Genomic DNA, 11,533 nt, shown 5'->3' with positions numbered 1-11,533 from the left:
TAAAGCTGAGCTTATAATCACTGGAAAAGTGTCACCCTCTCCCAGAAATGCATATTTCAGGGATGATGGTAGTGGTTTGAGTTCAGGCTTAGGAGGCTTATCCTCCTCCTGAGGAATTTTCGAAAATTCCTTTACTTCCTCTAGTTCTTCTTGATCAGGTTGAGCATCTTTGAAGATGTCCTCAAGCTCTGATTCTAGGCTTTCAGCCATATTGATCTCTTCTACCAGAGAATCAATAATGTCAACGTCCATGCAGTCTTCTGGTGTGTCTGGATGCTGCATAGCTTTCACAGCATTCAACTTGAACTCATCCTCATTGACTCTCAGGGTTACTTCCCCTTTATGTACATCAATGAGAATTCGTCCAGTTGCTAGGAAAGGTCTTCCTAGAATGAGAGTTGCACTTTTGTGCTCCTCCATTTCCAGCACCACAAAGTCAGTTGGAAAGGCAAATGGCCCAACCTTGACAATCATGTCCTCTATTATGCCTGATGGGTGTTTAATGGAACCATCAGCAAGTTGGAGGCATATCCTGGTTGGTTTGACTTCTCCAGTCAACCCAAGCTTTCTGATAGTGGATGCAGGTATTAGATTGATGCTTGCTCCAAGATCACATAGGGCTATCTTGGTGCAGGCACCTTCTAATGTGCAGGGTATCATAAAGCTTCCAGGATCTTGAAGCTTTTCTGGTAAGCTTTTCAAAATGACTGCACTGCATTCTTCAGTGAGAAACACTTTTTCAGTTTCTCTCCAATTCTTCTTATGGCTTAAGATCTCTTTCATGAACTTAGCATAAGAGGGTATTTGCTCAAGTGCCTCTGCAAACGGAATCTTTATTTCAAGAGTCCTTAGATAGTCTGCAAAGCGGGCAAATTGCTTATCCTGTTCCGCTTTGCGGAGTTTCTGAGGATAAGGCATCTTGGCTTGATATTCTTCAACCTTAGATGCTGCAGGTTTATTCCTTACAGAAATGGTTGAAGAGGCCTTGTTAGGGGGATAATCATCAGAACTCTCAGGTGCCTGATTCTCCTTGGGCGTTTGAACGCCAGGAGTGGATGAAGCTTGGGCGTTAAACGCCAACTTCTCCCCCTTTTCTGGCGTTTGAACGCCAGAACTGGGCAGGGAATGGGCGTTTAACGCCAGCTTTCCTCCCTGTTCTGGCGTTTGAATGCCAGTATTGGGCAAGGAATGGGCGTTTAACGCCAACTTTCCTTCCCTTTCTGGCGTTTGAACGCCAATAATATTCCTCTCTGGGCTCTTACTGTCCTCAGAGGGATTTTGAACAGTGGCTTGGTCATCCTCTGTCAACTGTTCCTTAATTGACTTCTTGCTCTTTTGAGCAGTGGCATTCAGTGTTTTCCCACTCCTCAGTTGAACTGCTTGACATTCTTCTGTTATTTGTTTAGATATTTGCTGTTTTGCTTGATTCAACTGCAGTTCTATGCTCTTGTTAGCAACCTTAGTATCATGGAGCATTTCTTTAAATTCTGCTAACTGTTCTGTCATCAGGAGCAATTGTTGATTAAGCTCATTCATCTGTTCTTGATGATCAGGATCATTGACTACTGCCATGACCTCTTCTTGTGGAACGAATTCCTTGCTAGAATATAAGTATTGGTTTCTAGCAACAATGTCTATAAGCTCTTGAGCTTCTTCAATTGTCTTTCTCATGTGTATAGATCCACCAGCTGAGTGGTCTAAAGACATCTGAGCTTTTTCTGTAAGCCCATAGTAGAAGATGTCTAACTGTACCCACTCTGAGAACATTTTAGAGGGGCATTTTCTGAGCATACCTCTATACCTCTCCCAGGCATCATAAAGGGATTCATTATCCTCTTGTTTAAAGCCTTGGATGTCCAGCCTTAGCTGTGTCATCCTTTTTGGAGGGTAAAAATGATTCAGGAATTTTTCTGATAACTGTTTCCATGTCTTTATGCTTGCTGTAGGTTGGTTATTCAACCACCTTTTTGCTTGATCTTTTACAGCAAATGGAAACAGTAACAGTCTGTAGACATCCTGATCTACCTCTTTATCATGTATTGTGTCAGCAATTTGTAAGAACTGTGCCAGAAACTCAGTAGGTTCTTCCTCTGGAAGACCGGAATACTGGCAATTTTAGTGCACTATGATAATGAGTTGAGGGTTTAGCTCAAAGCTGCTTGCTTTGATGGGAGGTACACAGATGCTACTCCCATATGCAGCTGTATTGGGGTTGGCATAGGACCCCAGAGTCCTTCTGGACTGGTTAATTCCACTTAAGTCCATAATGGACAAAAGGGAAATGATAATAATTGCAAAGAGATAAATTTTGTTTGTTTTTTTATTTATATTTTTTTTTTGAAATAACCGAAAAAAATTAAAATACAATAAAATAAAATAAAAGGAAAATAAGATAAAATTCGAAAATTAAAAAAAAAGAAGATCAAAGCAAATTGAGAACTGAATCAATTAGTGAAAAAAAAGATTTTGAAAATAGCAATTAAAAAGACATGATTGAAAAATTTTTATGAAAAAGATTTGATTCTTAAAAAGAGGAAAGAGAAAAACACAAAAAGACACCAAACTTAAAATTTTAGAAAATCAAACACTAATTTTTTCGAAAATTTTAAAGGAAAAACACAAAGAGGACACCAAACTTAGAACTTTTACGAATCAAAACGGGACTAGGAACAAGAAAAATTCGAAAGTTAAAAGAAGAAAAACAAAAAGCATGCAATTGACACCAAACTTAGAATATGAAACTAGACTCAACTAAAAGACTCTAAACCAACAAAAATAAAACAGTCCTAATCTAAGCAACAAGATAAGCCGTCAGTTGTCCAAATTCGAACAATCCCCGGCAACGGCGCCAAAAACTTGGTGCACGAAATTGCAATAACACTTTTGCAATCCCGCACAACTAACCAGCAAGTGCACTGGGTCGTCCAAGTAATACCTTGCGTGAGCAAGGGTCGATCCCACGGAGATTGTCGGCTTGAAGCAAGCTATGGTTATCTTGTAAATCTTAGTCAGGATATCAGAAATTATCAGGATTGATTGTAAAAAGCAAAAGAACATGTAATGGTTACTTGTATTGCAGTAATGGAGAATAGGTTGGGGTTTTGGAGATGCTCCATCTTCTGAATCTCTGCTTTTCTACTGTCTTCTTCATCAAACACGCAAGTCTCCTTCCATGGCAAGCTCGTGTAGGGTTTCGCCGTTGTCAATGGCTACCTCCCATCCGCGCAGTGAAAGCTAATGCACGCACTCTGTCACAGTACTGCCAATCACCGGTTTGGTTCCCTCCCCTACCGGAATAGAATCACTCTTTTGCGTCTGTCACTAACGCCCAGTAGGTTACAGGTTTGAAGCACGTCACAGTCATTCAATCATTGAATCCTACTCAGAATACCACAGACAAGGTTTAGACCTTCCGGATTCTCTTGAATGCTGCCATCAGGTCCTGCCTATACCACGAAGATTTCGATTAAAGAACCCAAGAGATAACTACTCAATCTAAGGTAGAACAGAGGTGGTTGTCAGGCACATGTTCATAGTTGAGAATGATGATGATTGTCACGGATCATCACATTCATCCGGATTAAGAACAAGTATTATCTTAGAACGGAAGCAAGCATGATTGAATGAGAAACAGTAGTAATTGCATTAATCCATCAAGACACAGCAGAGCTCCTCACCCCCAACCATGGGGTTTAGAGACTCATACTGTGGAAGTAAACGTATACAAAATGTTATGCGGTCATAAGGTGCGGATACAATGTCAAAAGATCCTATAAGTAGTAAACTAGTGTCCTAAGGTTTACAGAAATGAGTAAATGACAGAAAAATCCACTTCCGGGCCCACTTGGTGTGTGCTTGGGCTGAGCAATGAAGGAATTTCGTGTAGAGACCTTTTCTGGAGTTAAACGCCAGCTTTCATGCCAGTTTGGGCGTTTAACTCCAATTTTTATGCCAGTTCCGGCGTTTAACGCTGGAATTTCTGTAGGTGACTTTGAGCGCCGGTTTGGGCCATCAAATCTTGGGCAAAATATGGACTATTATATATTGCTGGAAAGCCCAGGATGTCTACTTTCCAATGCCGTTGAGAGCGCGCCAATTGGGCTTCTGTAGCTCCAGAAAATCCACTTCGAGTGCAGGGAGGTCAGAATCCAACAGCATCTGCAGTCCTTTTGAGTCTCTGGATCAGATTTTTGCTCAGATCCCTCAATTTCAGTCAGAAACTACCTGAAATCACAGAAAAACACACAAACTCAAAGTAAAGTCCAGAAAAGTGAATTTTAATTAAAAACTAATAAAAATATACTAAAAACTAACTAAAAGATACCAAAAACATACTAAAAACAATGCCAAAAAGCATACAAATTATCCGCTCATCAGTGACTGACAACCATTCTTGTTCTACAAGCATCTGAGGCTTAGTGAATATCTCTTGGATTCCTGATTGCACGATGCATGGTTGATCGCCTGACAACCGAGTGCTCGCCTGACAAACGAGCCAACCATTCCGTGAGATCAGAGTCTTCGTGGTATAGGCAGGACTTGATGGCAGCATTCAAGAGAATCCGGAAGGTCTAACCTTGTCTGTGGTATTCTGAGTAGGATTCAATGATTGAATGACTGTGACGTGCTTCAAACCTGTAACCTACTGGGCGTTAGTGACAGACGCAAAAGAGGGATTCTATTCCGGTAGGGGAGGGAACCAAACCGGTGATTGGCAGTACTGTGACAGAGTGCGTGCATTAGCTTTCACTGCGCGGATGGGAGGTAGCTGCTGACAACAGTGAAACCCTACACGAGCTTGCCATGGAAAGGAGTAAGAAGGATTGGATGAAGGCAGTAGGAAAGCAGAGAGACGGAAGGGAAGGCATCTTCATACACTTGTCTGAAGCTCTTACACCAATGATATGCATAAGTATCACTATCTTTATCTTTTATATTATTTTCGTTCATCATCATATATATTTGAGTTTGCCTGACTAAGACTTACAAGATGACCATAGCTTGCTTCAATGCTAACAATCTCCGTGGGATCGACCCTTACTCACGTAAGGTATTACTTGGACGACCCAGTGCACTTGCTGGTTAGTTGTGCGAAGTTGTGTAATGCCATGGTATTGAGCTACCACGTTTTTGGAGCCATTACCACGGATTATGAGAGTTGTGAAAAAGTATTGTTCACAATTTCGCGCACCAAGTTTTTGGCGCCGTTGCCGGGGATTGTTCAAGTTTTGAGCAAGCTTTTGGTAACAATGCCTGGGATTGTTCTAGTTTGGACAACTGACGGTTCATCTTGTTGCTTAGATTAGGTATTTATTTTTTTCGAAATTCTTGAAGATGAATTCTAGAGTTTCATGATGATTTGTTGAAATCTGGCTGGCTGAGAAGCCATGTCTAATCTGATTGGACCGAGGTTTCAACTTATCACCACAAGAGCTTGTTGATTTTCATCAATTTTGCTTTTGGAGCAGTGATCCGCTAAGGCTTGGCTGACCTTTGGTCATGTCTAGTGTTTTGGACCGAAGCTTTCTTTGAAAGCTTGGCTGGCTGTGAAGCCATGTCTAATTCCTGGACCGGAGTCTTAGACTAGCATTGCACTGATTCCTGGAAATTCTCATTAAGAATTTTGATATCTTTTTCCACTTAATTTTCGAAAAACACAAAAAAAATTACAAAATCATAAAAACCAAAAAAAATATTTGCTGTTTCTTGCTTAAGTCTAGTGTCTCATCTTAAGTTTGGTGTCAATTACATGCATTCATTCATGTGTCGTAAGGATCTTCAAGTAATTCTTGATGATTTCTTACTCTGATCTTTGAATTCTTTTGGCTTGAGTATTTATGTGTCTCATATAGTGTCAGTAGTACACAAACTGCTAAGTTTGGTGTCTTGCATGCATTGTTATTTGATTCTTGTTGCATTTTGATCCAAAAATATTTTTAATTTGTGTCTTTTCAAGTCAATAATACAAAGAATTGAAGATTCAGAACATGCTGCAGAGGAATTATACAGAAAAAGCTGAGCATTCAAAAATGCCCAGTGAAGAAGGCAGACTGGCGTTTAAACGCCAGCCAGGGTACCTGGTTGGGCGTTTAACGCCCAAAGAGGTAGCATTTTGGGCGTTAAACGCCAGAATGTATACCATTCTGGGCGTTTAACGCCAGGATGGTGCTAGGGGGAAGATTTTGTTTTCAAATCAATTTTTTTTTCAAGTTTTCAAAGTTTTTCAAAACCAAATCTTTTTCAAATCATATCTTTTCAATCAAATGTTTTCAAAATCAATTTCTTTCCTTTTTCAAATATACTTACTAACAATTAATGATTTGATTGAACATTTTTTGCCTTTTCTATTAAGGAAGGTTTTATGTTTGAATCATATCTTTTCTTGTTAGGCAAGTCATCAATTTTTTTTTAAATCACATCTTTTCAAATTGTTTTCAAATCATATCCTTTAAAATTGTTTTCAAATCATATCTTCTCAATCACATCTTTTTAAAACCATAACTTTTCAATCAAATCTTTTTAATCACATTTTTTTTAAATAGTTTTCAATCAAATCTTTTTGATTTCTAATTTCAAAATCTTTTTCAAAAATCACTTTACTTCTTTCCCACTTTCATTTTCGAAAATTAAGTGATGTTTTTCAAAAATATTTTTAAATCTTTCACTTAAATTTTCAAAAATTATCTCCCTTCTTCTCACATCCTTCTATTTATGGACTAACACTATCCCTTAATGCAAAATTTGAACTCCATCTTTTTCTAATAAGTTCGAATTTTCTACTTCTGTCTTCTACTATTCTTTTCCTCTGACAATTAAGGGAATCTCTATACTGTGACATAGAGGATTCCACATTTTCTTGTTCTCTTCTCTTTCTTATGAGCAGGAGCAAAGACAAAGGTATTCTTGTTGAGGCAGATCCTGAACCTAAAAGGACCTTGAAGAAAAAGCTAAGAGAAGCTAAGGCACAACTCTCTGTTGAGGACCTGACCGAATTCTTCAAAGAAGAACACATGGCAGCCGAAAACAATAACAATGCCAACAATGCAAGGAAGGTGCTGGGTGACTTTACTGCACCTACTCCCAACTTCTATGGGAGAAGCATCTCTATCCCTGCCATTGGAGCAAACAACTTTGAGCTTAAGCCTCAATTAGTTTCTCTAATGCAACAGAATTGCAAGTTCCATGGACTTCCAATGGAAGATCCTCATCAGTTCTTAGCTGAATTCTTGCAAATCTGTGACACAGTCAAGACTAATGGGGTTGACCCTGAGGTCTACAGACTGATGCTATTCCCTTTTGCTGTAAGAGACAGAGCTAGAATATGGTTGGACTCTCAACCTAAGGATAGCCTGGACTCTTGGGAAAAGCTAGTCAATGCCTTCTTGGCAAAGTTCTTTCCACCTCAAAAATGGAGTAAGCTTAGAGTGGAAGTCCAAACCTTCAGACAGAAGGATGGAGAATCCCTCTATGAAGCTTGGGAAAGATACAAACAATTAATCAGAAAATGTCCCTCAGACATGCTTTCTGAATGGAGCATCATAGGTATTTTCTATGATGGTCTCTCTGAACTATCCAAGATGTCTTTGGATAGCTCTGCTGGAGGATCTCTTCATTTGAAGAAGACGCCTACAGAAGCTCAAGAGCTCATTGAAATGGTTGCAAATAACCAATTCATGTACACTTCTGAAAGAAATCCTGTGAACAATGGGACTAATCAGAAGAAAGGAGTTCTTAAGATTGATACTCTGAATGCCATTCTGGCTCAGAATAAAATATTGACTCAACAAGTCAATTTGATTTCTCAAAGTCTGTCTGGAATGCAAAATGCACCAAGCAGTACTAAGGATGCTTCATCAGAGGAAGAAGCTTATGATCCTGAGAACCCTTCAATGGAAGAGGTGAATTACCTAGGAGAACCTTATGGAAACACCTATAATTCTTCATGGAGAAATCACCCAAATCTCTCATGGAAGAATCAAGAGAGACCTCAACAAGGTTTCAATAACAATAATGGTGGAAGAAACAGGTTTAGCAATGGCAAGCCTTTTCTATCATCTTCTCAGCAACAGACAGAGAGCTCTAAGCAGAATACTTCTGACTTAGCAACAATGGTCTCTGATCTAATAAAGACCACTCAAAGTTTCATGAATGAAACAAGGTCCTCCATTAGAAATTTGGAAGGACAAGTGGGACAGCTGAGCAAGAAAATTACTGAACTCCCTCCTAGTACTCTCCCAAGTAATACAGAAGAAAATCCAAAAGGAGAGTGCAACGCCATAGACATGGCCGAATATGGAGAGGAAAGAGAGGAGGAGGACGCCACTGAGAAAGACCTCAGTGGGCGTGTACCAATCTCCTCTGAGTTCCTCAATGAGGAACAATGGGAATCTGAGGCTCAAAATGAGACCATAGAGATTCCATTGGACTTACTTCTGCCTTTCATGAGCTCTGATGAGTATTCTTCCTCTGAAGAGGATGAGTATGTCACTGAAGAGCAAGTTGCTAAATACCTTGGAGCAATCATGAAGCTAAATGACAAGTTATTTGGAAATGAGACTTGGGAGGATGAACCACCTTTGCTCACCAAAGAACTGGATGACTTGTCTAGGCAGAAACTGCCTCAAAAGAGGCAAGATCCTGGGAAGTTTTCTATACCTTGTACCATAGGCACCATGACCTTCAAAAAGGCCTTGTGTGACTTAGGGTCAAGTGTAAACCTCATGCCCCTCTCTGTGATGGAGAAGCTAGGGATCTTTGAGGTGCAAGCTGCAAAAATCTCACTAGAGATGGCAGACAACTCAAGAAAACAAGCTTATGGACTTGTAGAGGATGTTCTGGTTAAGGTTGAAGACCATTACATCCCTACTGATTTCATAGTCCTAGAGACTGGGAAGTGCATGGATGAATCCATCATCCTTGGCAGACCCTTCCTAGCCACAGCAAAGGCTGTGATTGATGTTGATAGAGGAGAGTTGATCATTCAAGTGAATGAAGAATCCTTGGTGTTTAAGGCCCAAGGACATCCCTCTATCATCATGGAGAGGAAGCATGAAGAGCTTCTCTCAAAACAGAGCCAAGCAGAGCCCCCACAGTCAAACTCTAAGTTTGGTGTTGGGAGGCCACAACCAAACTCTAAGTTTGGTGTTGAACCCCCACATTCAAACTCTAAGTTTAGTGTTGGGAGGTTCCAACACGGTTCTGAGTATTTCTGAGGCTCCATGAGAGTCCTCTGTCAAGCTAATGACATTAAAGAAGCGCTTGTTGGGAGGCAACCCAATGTTTTATAGCTAACTATTTTCTTTTGTTATTTTATCTTTTTTGTAGGTTGATGATCATAAGAAGTCACAAAAACAATGAAAAAAGCAAAAACAGAATGAAAAACAGGAAGAAAAATAGCACACCCTGGAGGAGAAGAAGCTGGCGTTCAAACGCCAGTAATGCTAGCTGTTGGGCGTTTAACGCCCAGTCTGGCACCATTCTGGGCATTTAACGCCAGAAAGGGGCACCAGACTGGCGTTAAACGCCAGTAAAGGGCAACAACCTGGCGTTAAACGCCAGGAATGGGCACCAGCCCGGCGTTTAACGCCAGAAATAGCTCAAAACGTGATTTTGAGCAACATTTGGTGCAGGGATGACTTTTCCTTGACACCATAGGATCTGTGGACCCCACAGGACCCCACCATCACTCTCTCTCTTCTTCCCCCATTCACCAATCACCTCAATACCTCTTCCCCAAAAACCCTTCACCTATCAAATCCCATCTTTCTCTTCACCACTCACATCCATCCTTCATAAATACCCACCAACCTCACCCTTCAAATTCAAACCACTTTCCCTCCCAAACCCACCCATCATGGCCGAACCATTACCCCCCCTCTCTCCTATATATACCCTTCTTCAACCCTTCATTTTCACACAACCTAAACACCCCTTCTTTCCCTTCTTGGCCGAACACACCACCTTCCCCCTCTTCCTCATTTCTTCTTCTTCTACTCTCTTCTTTCTTCTTTTGCTCGAGGACGAGCAAACATTTTAAGTTTGGTGTGGTAAAAGCGTTGCTTTTTCATAACCATTTATGGCATCCAAGGCCGGAGAAACCTCTAAAAAGAGGAAAGGGAAGGCAAAAGCTTCCACCTCCGAGTCATGGGAGATGGATAGATTCCTCTCAAGGGTGCATCAAGTCCACTTCTATGAAGTTGTGGCCTTGAAGAAGGTGATCCCCGAAGTCCCCTTTTCACTCAAAAAGGGTGAATATCCGGAGATCCGCCATGAGATCCGAAGAAGAGGTTGGGAAGTGCTTACCAACCCCATTCAACAAGTCAGAATCTTGATGGTTCAAGAGTTCTATGCCAATGCATGGATCACCAAGAACCATGACCAAAGTGTGAACCCGAATCCAAAGAATTATCTCACTATGGTTCGGGGGAAATACTTGGATTTTAGTCCGGAGAGTGTGAGGGTGGCGTTCAACTTGCCTATGATGCAAGGAGATGAGCACCCTTACACTAGAAGGGTCAACTTTGATCAAAGGTTGGACCAAGTCCTCACAACCATATGTGAAGAGGGCGCACAATGGAAGCAAGATTCAAGAGGAAAGCCGGTTCAATTGAGAAGGCATGACCTCAAGCCCGTGGCTAGAGGATGGTTAGAGTTCATACAACGCTCAATCATTCCCACTAGCAACCGGTCCGAAGTTACCATAGACCGGGCCATCATGATCCATAGCATCATGATTGGAGAAGAAATAGAAGTTCATGAGGTTATAGCCCAAGAACTCTACAAGGTGGCGGACAAGACCTCCACTTTGGCAAGGTTAGCCTTTCCTCATCTCATCTGTCACCTCTGTTATTCAGTTGGAGTTGACATAGAGGGAGATACCCCCATTGATGAGGACAAGCCCATCACCAAGAAAAGGATGGAGTACACAAGAGACCCCTCTCACCATGAGATCCCTGAGATTCCTCAAGGGATGCACTTTCCTCCACAAAATTATTGGGAGCAATTAAACACCTCCCTAGGAGAGTTGAGTTCCAACATGGGACAACTAAGGGTGGAGCATCAAGAACACTCCATTCTCCTCCATGAAATTAGAGATGACCAAAGAATCATGAGGGAGGAGCAACAAAGACAAGGAAGAGACATTGAGGAGCTCAAGCACTCCATAGGATCTTCAAGAGCAAGAAAGAGCCGCCATCACTAAGGTGGACCCGTTCCTTGATTTCCTTGTTCTTTATTCTTCTGTTTTTCGATTTTTATGCTTATGTTATCCATGTTTGTGTCTTGTGATCATTAGTGTCTTAGTGTCTATGCCTTAAAGTTATGAATGTCCTATGAATTCATCACCTTTCTTGAATAAAAACGTGCTTAATTGATAAAGGAAAGAATTGCATGAATTCTGAATTTTATAATAGTTTAATTATTTTGATGTGGTGGCAACACTTTTGTTCTCTGAATGTATGCTTGAACAGTGCATATGTCTTTTGAACTTGTGGTTCATGAATGTTGGCTCTTGAAAGAATGATGAAAAAGGAGA

The 11,533-nt window shown here is 40.9% G+C and overlaps 1 non-coding gene across 1 annotated transcript; it reads right to left on the bottom strand.

Annotated features, from left to right (window-relative positions):
• Positions 1 to 7,415: 7,415 nt before the first annotated feature.
• LOC130949231 (small nucleolar RNA R71) lies at positions 7,416 to 7,523 on the bottom strand. The gene has a single exon (XR_009073351.1). It is a non-coding gene; the product is annotated as a small nucleolar RNA R71 (small nucleolar RNA).
• Positions 7,524 to 11,533: the final 4,010 nt, after the last annotated feature.

This window comes from Arachis stenosperma, chromosome 1 (genome assembly GCF_014773155.1).
Source record: "Arachis stenosperma cultivar V10309 chromosome 1, arast.V10309.gnm1.PFL2, whole genome shotgun sequence".
Classification (NCBI taxonomy): Eukaryota; Viridiplantae; Streptophyta; class Magnoliopsida; order Fabales; family Fabaceae; genus Arachis; species Arachis stenosperma.
Note: the sequence above shows the minus strand (reverse complement) of the source record. Positions and strands in the feature narration are given on the sequence as shown.